The 11,341-nt window shown below is 41.0% G+C and overlaps 1 pseudogene; it reads left to right on the top strand.

Annotated features, from left to right (window-relative positions):
* Positions 1-10,544: 10,544 nt before the first annotated feature.
* On the top strand, positions 10,545-11,025 carry LOC136333995 (small ribosomal subunit protein eS24 pseudogene; annotated as a pseudogene).
* The last annotated feature ends 316 nt before the right edge of the window (positions 11,026-11,341 follow it).

An 11,341-nucleotide genomic window follows, 5' to 3' on the forward strand; every position in this document is an offset into this window, starting at 1 on the left:
AAACCACATTGGTAAATGAAAAGGAATTGGAGAATTTTTCCTCAAATTAAAAATTAAAATGTGTTTTCATGGACATACTCAAAAGACACTATTTCAGCAATTACATCTATATCATAAATGTCAACTTTTTCTGAAAGATAAATACAGCTCACATTCTGAGTTGCCCCTTAAATTCATTAAAGAATAAAGAGAATTACCACTGTTAAATATTTTTCATTTTCAGAAGCAAGATAAAATTATAAATGACAGAAATATTAAACACACTCTATGAGTAGAAAAGAAAAGAAAAATCCAGCCAGACTCTCACATAAAACCAATTCCCTATAGCAAGATTCCCACACTCTAAATAGCAGCAGTATGTAAGCCTGTGAAAGGACATTTCGGGCAAGGAACACAAAAATGTTTCATACCAATCTTTTTAAAGAGATTAAACATCATCTCAAATTAAATCCAGATAAATGAATAACTCAATTGGATGACAAATTAACAAGAATCACCTTTACTCTTGTTCCATTGCCAAGAGAAAAATATTCAATTAAGTACAGTCAGCATCTTTATTTAATAGAGCTCACTGAAACAAAAGTAAGAAACCCAAGTAAGAAAAATATCAAATAAAATCCAGTCATCTTTGGACTTACCAAAGTTGGGAGCAATTAAATTTTTTCCAAAACTGCAGACTACTGGGTAAGCAATAGTTCCTAAGTAAGCTGATACACATAGTGACACCAAACGCAAAAGCTGAGAAATAACATGAAATTAGGAGAAAAAGTATAATATATAATGGAACTGGTTAAAATAATCACTTGTAGAATAAAGTTATGGGAGGTTTAAAAAGTTTGCCCACATCAAAATTACAACTAACTAAACAATCATCATTTGAACTGCCTGAAACCTAGCTGAGCAGCCTTATAACTAAGGACAAAAATAAAAGGCCACAAAAAAACTGGTAGGACAGACAGAGATGCTGAACAGACTAGTTCCACACCCATGTGTGGTGGTTAAAAATTAAGAGGAATATTTCTGCTGCTGTGGAGGATCCAGGGCTCCCAGCCCCACACCAGGCCTCCCAGCCCAGGGGAACCAGAAAGACAAACCCCATAACTTCTGGCTATAAAAACCAACAGGACCTGATCAGGTGGTGGCGCAATGGATAGGGCGTCAGACTGGGACACGGGGGACCCAGGTTTGAAACCCTGAGGTCACCAGCTTGAGCACAGGCTCATCCGGTTTAAGCATGGCTCACTAGCTTAAGCCCAAGATCTCTGGCTTGAGCAAGGGGTCACTTGGTCTGCTGTAGCCCCCAGGTCAAGGCACATATGAGAAAGCAATCAATGAACAACTAAGGTGCTGCAACAAAGAATGGATGCTTCTCATCTCTTTCCCTTCTTGTCTGTCTGTCCTTCTCTCTGTCTCTCTCTGTCCATCACACACACACACACACACACACACACACACACACACAAACAACTCAGCAGGGATTATGGCTGACTGAGACAGAGGGTTGCTGGACTCCCAGGCATTCCCTCTAAAGGGCCTTACTTGGGCTGATTCACTGTGAGCTCCAGCAGCATAAAAGACTCCAGAGACATATGTGGAGGAACTAAATTGTCTGGCTTCTGGGAAAACGTTGGAGGGGCAGCTTCCTCCCACACAGAAGTGCTGGCAGAAGCCATTGCTCCTTTTCTGAATCCTCCCCCCACAGAGCAGGCAAGTGGGCAACATATCTGAATCCCCACCAACATGGCTAACCATGTTGATTCCTTGAGACCCCCAAACTACGCACATTCTAGCCCACTCAAGCTGTTTCTAGTGCTTCTTCCATACAAACAAGCCTGCCTTATCTCATATTTCAGACTGACCTGAAATTTCTCAAACAAGCAGTGTCTGATCTCCATGTACCCTGTAGCTCTTGCTAAGTGGCTCCAGGCCCAGTACTAGTAGCTGCTGGACTTGGTTCACAGCATGGCCTCTCCTAGTCACCTCCAAGCCCAGAACAAGCAGAAGGCATCTAAAGATCACTTTTCAGCTCATGCTGGGTGACCCTGGGAAGGGCACAGGCAGAAGTTGACCTTGGCCAGTACTTCCCAGGAGACCCCCAGAGACAATGCACCAGGTAGAAAGCTCCAGACCACACAAAGGCATCAACACCCAGCAATCCCCATGAGCAACATACCAATGAGGTAGAATGGCAGGTACATAAGCCCCACTACAGTGAGTTTCACTCTGTGAGAGCAACCCCCATATAGCTGATCCACTGTGTTGGTCATAGCAAGGTCACAACCCATAAATATGCCTGGGGATAAATCCCTCCCATTGACATTCTCTCAGCAATCAAGGCTCAACTACAACAGAATGGTGCACAGAGCCCACAAAAGGGGTGTACTTGGAGCTTCCAGCTCAGGTGCCCAGGGAGGGTGTGCCACTAGGCCCAATAGGACACCAGCAAGAATGGGAGATGTAGCACCTCTACTTAATACATAAGAAAAACACAAGGAGGCAGCCAAAATGAAGAGACAAAGAAACATGTCCCAAATGAAAGAGCAGAAAAAAAGTCCAGGAAAAGAACTAAATAAAATGGAAGCAAACAATCAACCAGATGCAGAGTTAAAAATAGGGTTAGGCCTTGGCCGGTTGGCTCAGCGGTAGAGCGTCAGCCTGGCGTGCGGGGGACCCGGGTTCGATTCCCGGCCAGGGCACACAGGAGAAGCGTCCATTTGCTTCTCCACCCCCCCCCTCTCCTTCCTCTCTGTCTCTCTCATCCCCTCCCGCAGCCGAGGCTCCATTGGAGCAAGGATGGCCCGGGCGCTGGGGATGGCTCCTTGGCCTCTGCCCCAGGCACTGGAGTGGCTCTGGTCACGGCAGAGCGATGCCCTGGAGGGGCAGACCATTGCCCCCTGGTGGGCGTGCCGGGTGGATCCCGGTCAGGTGCATGCGGGAGTCTGACTGTCTCTCCCCGTTTCCACTTTCAGAAAAATAAAAAAATAAAAAATAGGGTTATAATAATGTTCAGTGAACTAAGGGGAAGAGTAGATTAACTTAATGAAAACTTTAACAAAGAGATAGGAAACATAAAAACAGAGATAGAAACATAAAAAAGAACCAGTCAGAAGAGTGAATACACAAAATGAAATGAAGAATACATTACAGAAAATCAACAATGAAGTAAATGAAGCAGAAGATCAAATTAGCGATTTGGAAGAAAAGGAAGCAGAAAACACCCAGTCAGCTACAGAAAAAAAAAAAATCCAAAGAAATATAGATAGTTTAAAGAGCCCCTGGGACAACCTCAAGCATACCAACATTCACAATATGGGAATGCCAGGAAAAGAGAGCAAGGAATTGAAAACCTTTTGGAAAAAAATAATAAAAGAAAACTTCCTCAACCTGGTAAAGGAAATAAAAATACAAGTTCAGGAAACATAGAGTCCCAAACAGATGAACCCAATGAAGCCCACACCAAGACACATCATAAATAAAATGCCAATGGTTAAAGAAAAAGATAGATTTGTAAAAGCCACAAGAGAAAAGCTATTAGTTATGTACAAGGGAGCTCCCATGAGACTTTCAGTTGATTTCTCAACAGAAACTTTACAGGCCAGATGGGAGTGGCACACAATATATTAAATGATATAAAGAAAGGACCTATAACCAAGATTATCTCACCCAACAAAGCTATCATTTAGAATCAAAGGACTGATAAAGAGCTTTCCAGACCAGGAAAAGTTTAAGGAGTTCATCCTCACCAAACCGGTATTACCAAAAATGTTAAAGGGTTTTTTTTAAGAAGAAAAAAAAGTCAAAAATATAAATAATAAAAAAGGCAATAAATACATGCCTATCAAGTTATTTAAATGCAAATGAATTAAGTGCTTTAATCAAAAGACATATGTTGGTTTAATGGATAACAAAAAAGACCTATACACATGTTGTCTAAAAGAGACTAACTTCAGATTGAAAGACACACAGACTAAAGTAAGAGGATGGATGAAGTTATTTCATGAAAATGGAAACAAACAAACAAACAAAAAGCTGGAGAAACAATACTCATAACAGACAAAACAGACTTTAAAACAAAGGCTATAAGAAGAGACAGAGAAGGACTCAGTGATTCCACTTCTAAGTATTTGCCTGAAGAAATCCAAAACACCAAATTGAAGTGACATAAACATCCATATGTCTAATGCAGTATTATGCGTAATAGCCAATATATGGAAACAACCTAGATGTCCATCAATAGATAAATAGATAAATAAGTGGTACATATATACAATGAAATATTATTTAGCCATAAAAAGAATGAAATATTGCCATCTGCAACAACACGGGTGGACCTAGACGGTATCGTGCTAGTGAAATAAGCCAGTCAGAGAAAGACAAATGCTAGATGATTTCACTTTTATATAAAACCTAAAAACCAAAATAAACATACAAGAAACAGGCTGGTTGCTAGATGGGTGGAGGGGAGAACAGGTAAAAATGATGAAGGGATTAAGAAATATTGATTGGTAACTTTAGAATAGTCACAGAGATATACAGTACAGCATAGGGAATATAGGTTTTTTTTGTGTTTTTTTTTTTTAATAAATTTTTATTAATGGTAATGGGATGACATTAATAAATCAGGGTACATATATTCAAAGAAAACATGTCTAGGTTATTTTGTCATCAAATTATGTTGCAAACCCCTCGCCCAAAGTCAGATTGTCCTCCGTCACCCTCTATCTAGTTCTCTGTGCCCCTCCCCCTCCCCCTAACTCTCTCCCTCCCTCCCTCCCATGTCCTCCCTCCCCCCCCACCCGTAACCACCACACTCTTGTCCATGTCTCTTAGTCTCATTTTTATGTTCCACCAATGTATGGAATCATGTAGTTCTTGTTTTTTTCTGATTTGCTTATTTCACTCCTTATAATGTTATCAAGTTCCCACCATTTTGCTGTAAATGATCTGATGTCATCATTTCTTATGGCTGAGTAGTATTCCATAGTGTATATGTGCCACATCTTCTTTATCCAGTCTTCTATTGAAGGGCTTTTTGGTTGTTTCCATGTCTTGGCCACTGTGAACAGTGCTGCAATGAACATGGGGCTACATGTGTCTTCACGTATCAATGTTTCTGAGGTTTTGGGGTATATACCCAGTAGAGGGATTGCTGGGTCATAAGGTAGTTCTATTTGCAGTTTTTTGAGGAACCACCATACTTTCCTCCATAATGGTTGTACTACTTTACAGTCCCACCAACAGTGAATGAGGGTTCCTTTTTCTCCACAGAAACCTGCATCTACTGGCTCCCGCTGACTGACAGCCAGATTGTTCAGAAGGAGGCAGAGCGGGCTGAACGGGCCAAGGAGCGGGAGAAGCAGCGAAAGGAGCAAGAAGAAGAAGAGCAAAAGGAACGGGAGAAGGAAGCAGAGCGGGAGCGGAACCGACAGCTGGAGCGAGAGAAGCGACGAGAGCACAGCCGGGAGAGGGACCGGGAGAGAGAGAGGGACAGGGAGCGCGACAGAGGGGATCGGGACAGGGATAGGGAAAGGGACCGGGAACGCGGCAGGGAGAGGGACCGCAGAGACACCAAGCACCATAGCAGGAGCCGGAGTCGGAGCACACCTGTGCGGGACCGGGGTGGGCGCCGCTAGCCAGGAGAACACTGGGGAGAGCTGCAGGTATCAGCCACCCTGAGCTGGGGTGGGGGCTCAAGGCCACAGAAAGGATAGGTACAATCTCCACCACCCCAGGACCAGAGGTCTTTCATACCATTTGCCCAGTGCTGAAGTATGGCTGCCACCTGTCCCTACATACCAAATGGAGCAGCGGTCATCTTCCTTCCCTGCACCCCAGAACCAATCTCTTGGGATTTAGCTCTCTCCTCTCATTTCCCGTTAAGTCTATGAGAGGGAAAAGCTAGGTTAAGAGAGGGAGGTGTTTGGCCCAGAGGTGGGGAACAGGCAAGAGCCCCAATCTCTTTCATTTTTCCTCCATCCTGCTTACCACCACTTTGGGGTATCACACCCCTCTTGGGAACAGCTGGGGCCAGGACTGGGTCACCTATGAGCTGAATCAGCATCTCCTGAGTCCCAGGGCCCCTGCAGTTCCCAATCTCTTATTCTGCAGCCCTTGCCTCCTGCTCACTGGTTCCACTTTATGTCCACCTTTTCCTTTTGTTCAATTTTTATTTTTATTTTTTTTATTATTAAATGATGTGGTCTATGGAAAATAATAAAAAATCTGACTTAGTTTAAAAAAAAAAAAAAAAGGGAATATAGTTAATAACACTGGGGAACAAAATTTTTGTTGCATCCACAAAAACACTTGTTCTTACCTAACTCAAATGTGCTGATCTCAAATCTGACATTAGTTTTTCTCGGTAAGCTAGATTTTTTGCAATTCAAGATTTTAGGTTTTCGCCTGACCAGGCAGTGGCGCAGTGGATAGAGCATCGGACTGGGATGTGGAGGACCCAGGTTTGAGACCTCGAGGTTGCCAGCTTGAGCAGGGCTCATCAGGTTTGAGCAAAGCTCACCAGCTTGGACTCAAGGTTGCTGGCTCGAGCAAGGGGTTACTCAGTCTGCTGTAGCCCCACAGTCAAGGCACATACGAGAAAGCAATCAATGAACAACTAAGGTGTCGCAACGAAAAACTAATGATTGATGCTTCTTATCTCTCTCAGTTCCTGTCTGTCTGTCCCTATCTATCCCTCTTTCTGACTCTCTGTCTCTGTAAAAAAAATAAAAATAAAAATAAATAAATAAAAAGATTTTAGGTTTTCATCTTATTGTAAAATTTTCAACATTTATTTTAACATAATAAAGTAGAATGTCTTCTTGGGCATCATCTTTGTGAAAATATAATAATTTATATAATGCAGTAAATACACTAATACACTAAAAGATATAATTGCATCAGAATTTGTCTGCAATTTCAAAATAGAACATATTAAAACATTTATTTTAATCATAAAATTTGCGTAAAACTTATTTAAATTCTATTCAGGAAAAAATTGGCATTTGTAGCCCTTGCGTTTGTGTACTTGTTGAGGACAATCTTGTTTGATGCTCTATCAGTAGTCTGCTCATCACTAACAGCTCCAAGAATTTTGGGAAACTTATCAAGGTGACTGTTCAGGAAGCGAATCTTTTTTTTTTTTTTTTTTTTTTTTTTTTGTATTTTTCTGAAGTTGGAAATGGGGAAGCAGTCAGACAGAATCCCGCATGCACCCGACCGGGATCCACCTGGTATGCCCACTAGGGGGCGATGCTTTGCCCATCTGGGGTGTTGCTCTGTTGCAACCAGAGCCATTCTAGCACCTGAGGCAGAGGCCATAGAGCCATCCTAAGTGCCCAGGCCAACTTTGCTCCAATGGAGCCTTGGCTGCGGGAGGGGAAGAGAGAAACAGAGAGGAAGGAGAGGGGGAGGGGTGGAGAAGCAGATGGGCGCTTCTCCTGTGTGCCCTGGCCGGGAATCGAACCTGGGACTCCTGCACACCAGGCCGACGCTCTACCACTGAGCCAACCAGCCAGGGCCAGGAAGCGAATCTTAATGCTCATGTTACATCCAATGTCGTGGAAAGCCAACAGCATCCTTTGAACCAGAAGTTCATAGTTTTCTGCTTTTTTATTGCCAAGGAAGTTCTTTGTAACTGCCACAAAACATTGCCATGCTTCTTTCTCCTCCTTACTCATCTTCCTGGCAAATTCTTCGTCACATATGAGGGTTCAAATCTGAGGTCCATTGAATACACCTGCTTTTATCTTCTCGAAAGACAAGGCAGGAAAAGCAAAAATAATATGTTGAAAGCATTCACTTTCTCTATTCAAACTGCTTCATTAAGCCAAGTTTGATGTGAAGTGGGGGGCAAATGATCCTGTCTCGATTAACTACAAGCTCTTTCACAATATTTTGCATCCCTACTTCTCCGTGTCCAGTGTTTCTACCGAGCTCAGCTGTCCCACAAACACAGAAAGCAAGGATGCTTTGTGAAACCTCACTGTTGTCCTAGCAGAAAATTTACCATTTTAAGATCCACACAAATGATCCAGTTATGCCTCTCATACTTCAGAAAGTTGAGGACAATTTTTATGTCATTATAATCTTCTCACAGATGAGCTGAATAACCAATTGGAACCACTGAAAATAGGTAATATATGCACGTGTCACAAATGATGAACTATTGTGCCTTTGACTTGAAGTGTGTAACAGCCACATATATATCAGAAGGTGTCAGGACTATTCTTACATTTACGCCTACTCAAAGAAGCCATGATTCAATCTTAAAACAAAATAAGAGGGTGTTTTTATCAGATAATAATTTTCTACATTTAAAAACAACTACAATTATGTAAAAGTGATGTTTATAAAACATCAATTGCCTTGTGGTTATGTTCAATCCAAGAGTCGTTACCCTTTAACTCCAACTTAAAAACCAATGCATGCCATTAACTGTAACAAAAAACTAATGACTGACACTTCTCATCTCTCTCCATTCCTGTCTATCTGTCCCTATCTATCCCTCTCTCTGACTCTCTCTCTCTGTCTCTGTAAAAAAACAAACAAACAAGTCACAAGTATGTAACTTACTCTCTCATATGGTTCATAAAAATATAGATAGATTAGATAGATGATAGATAGGCAAAGAGATGATATCAGATAGATAGATAGATAGATAGATAGATAGATAGATAGATAGATAGATGATAGATAGATAGATATATAATAGATAAATGATAGCTAGATTAAGAGAGAGGTAGAAAGGATAAAACAGAAAGTATTTGTATGTCTATATCCATGGATGAGTTCTAACATTAACCTAAAAACTATTTAGCTTGCCTCTATGCTCTAGAAAGGAGGAGGAAGAAGAAGCAAGGGAGGCAGCAGCAGTAAAGCTTAGAAAAGGGTAACACTTTCTAAATGCCATGTATGTCACACACATTATCTCGTTTAATTCTCACAATAACCAAGAACCTGCAGTTGAGAAAACTGTACTTGGAAAGGTTAAGTAAATTATCCAAAGTCACATGAGTAGTAAGTGGCAGAGCCAATATTCTACTTGATAGGAGACAATGTCCCCTCCTCTCTGCTTTAATCACAGTAGTTCCACCTTTACCTGTGTTACTTTTCTATGTAAAAGTTGAAGAAAGGCTCAATAACACTTAAAATGACACTAAATACATGAATAAGTGCATAGTCCAAACACACATTAAGAGTCAACTGTGTATTACTAAACTACAGTGACTTCCTAAACCACAGTCTTCCAAAAATCCTCTGGCTCTCTAAATATCCAAGGTATGAATCAATCACACATAAATTTATTTATATACCAACCTCCAAGGAACAAAATACAAATCCTCCCAGAGGTCCCATTTAAAGCCTTTTCTTGTCGATTGAGATTATAAATTTGTAGAACTATATCTTTTGATACAAAGTGTTTAACTAAGTTTTTTGATTTAAGAAGTCTGAAAAAGCACCAAATCTTATGTAGTTATCTCAGAATGGTAGCACTGTAATTCATAATTATTTTCTTTTTAATACTCTTGTATTTTCAAAGTTTTCCAAAATAAATATTTGTCACTTTTATAATAGAAAAGAAAAAATAAGAGTATTTTAAATTTAAAAACATAGCTAATATAACTATCTGATTTATTTTATGATTAGATCTCTAATCAATGATAATTACAAAGTACTTTTCCCTGATTTTTTTCTCTAAGAACATAAAAATTTATTTTTTATTAAGGTTTTATTTACTGGCCCTGGCCAGCTGACTCAGCAGTAGAGTATTGACCTGGTGTGTCGATGTCCTGGGTTCAATTCCTGGTCAGGGATTGCAGGAGAGGTGATCATCTGCTTCTGAACCTCCTTTTCTCTCTCTCTTCCCCTTCCTGTATCCATGGTTTAATTTCTTCAAGCACATCTGCCCCAGGTGCTAAGGATGCTCTACCTCAGGTGCTAAAAATAGCTCGGTTGCCAGCAGCCCCAGATAAGCAGAGCATCAGCCCCAGACAGGGGTTGCCAAGTGGACCCTGATTGGGTTGCATGCTGCAGTCTGTCTCTGTATCTCTAGTACTCTCACTTTAAAATTAAAAAGTAAAGATTTTATTTATTGATTTTAAAGAGAGAAGAGAGAATGGCAGTGGGGGAGGGAACGGGTATGTTCCTTGACTGGGTAAGCCCAGGGTTTTGAACTGGTGACCTTAGCATTCCAAGTCAATGCTTTATCCCCTCCGCCACCACAGGCAAAGCAAAACATGACAATTCTAAGAGAAGATCTATCCATATTCATATATTTGGCGTCTCCACTGGTGGTGAACATACTGACTCTAAAGACACAAAACAAAAATTGTGCAGTTATTGTATCTTCAATATAAAAATTTGGTTTTATTTCAATATATTCATCTTTCTCATTATCTGAGCTAAATTAATATTAAGATGACTTTACATTTTCTTTCAATAGTCCAAACAATGGCAAAGAAAAATAATTCAAATCATTTTAACTAAAAACAGGAAAAAAAAAAAGGGCTCTTTTCCTCCCCAACTGCTTGAAGATTGGCACTATCATGAATGATACAGTAACTGTCTGGACCAGGAAGTTCATGACCAATAGACTACTCCAGCAAAAACAAATGGCCAGTGATGTTCTTCAGCCTGAAAGGCAGCAGTACCCAAGACAGAAATTCAGAAAAAACTAGCCAAAATATATGAGACTACACCAGATGTCATCTTCGTGTTTGGATTCAGAACCCATTTTGGTGGTGGTAAGACAACTGGCATTGGCATGATTTATCATTTAGATTACACAAAGAAAAATGAGCCCAAACATAGATTTGCAAGACATGGCCTGGATAAGAAGAAGACCTCAGGGAAACAGAGAAGGAGACTCAAGAACAGAATGAGAAAGTCAGGGGAATTGCAAAGGCCAATGCTGGTACTGTGAAAGTGAGCTGGAGACTGGACAACAGAAATAAGGATTCTTCAGTGACTTTATCTGTGGTGGTTATGCAGATTTTTCATGAAAGGATTAATGAACTAGGAACTTAAAAAAATAAGACCTGACTAGGTGGTGGCACAGTGGATAGAGTGTTGACCTAGGATGCTGAGGTCCCAAGTTTGAAACCCTGAGGTTGCTGGCTTGAATGCAGACTCACCAGCTGGAGCACAGGTTGCCAGCTTGAGTGTGGATCATAGACATAACCCCATAGTTGCTGGCTTGAGCCTAAGGTCGCTGGCTTGAGCCCAAGGTCGCCCCCTTGAGCAAGGTGTCACTGGTTTCATTGGAGCCCCCACTCAAGGCACATATGGGAAGTAATCAATAACTCAAAGTGCCGCAACTATGAGTTGACGCTTCTCATCTCCC

This window comes from Saccopteryx bilineata, chromosome 4, assembly GCF_036850765.1.
Source record: "Saccopteryx bilineata isolate mSacBil1 chromosome 4, mSacBil1_pri_phased_curated, whole genome shotgun sequence".
NCBI classification, from domain to species: Eukaryota; Metazoa; Chordata; class Mammalia; order Chiroptera; family Emballonuridae; genus Saccopteryx; species Saccopteryx bilineata.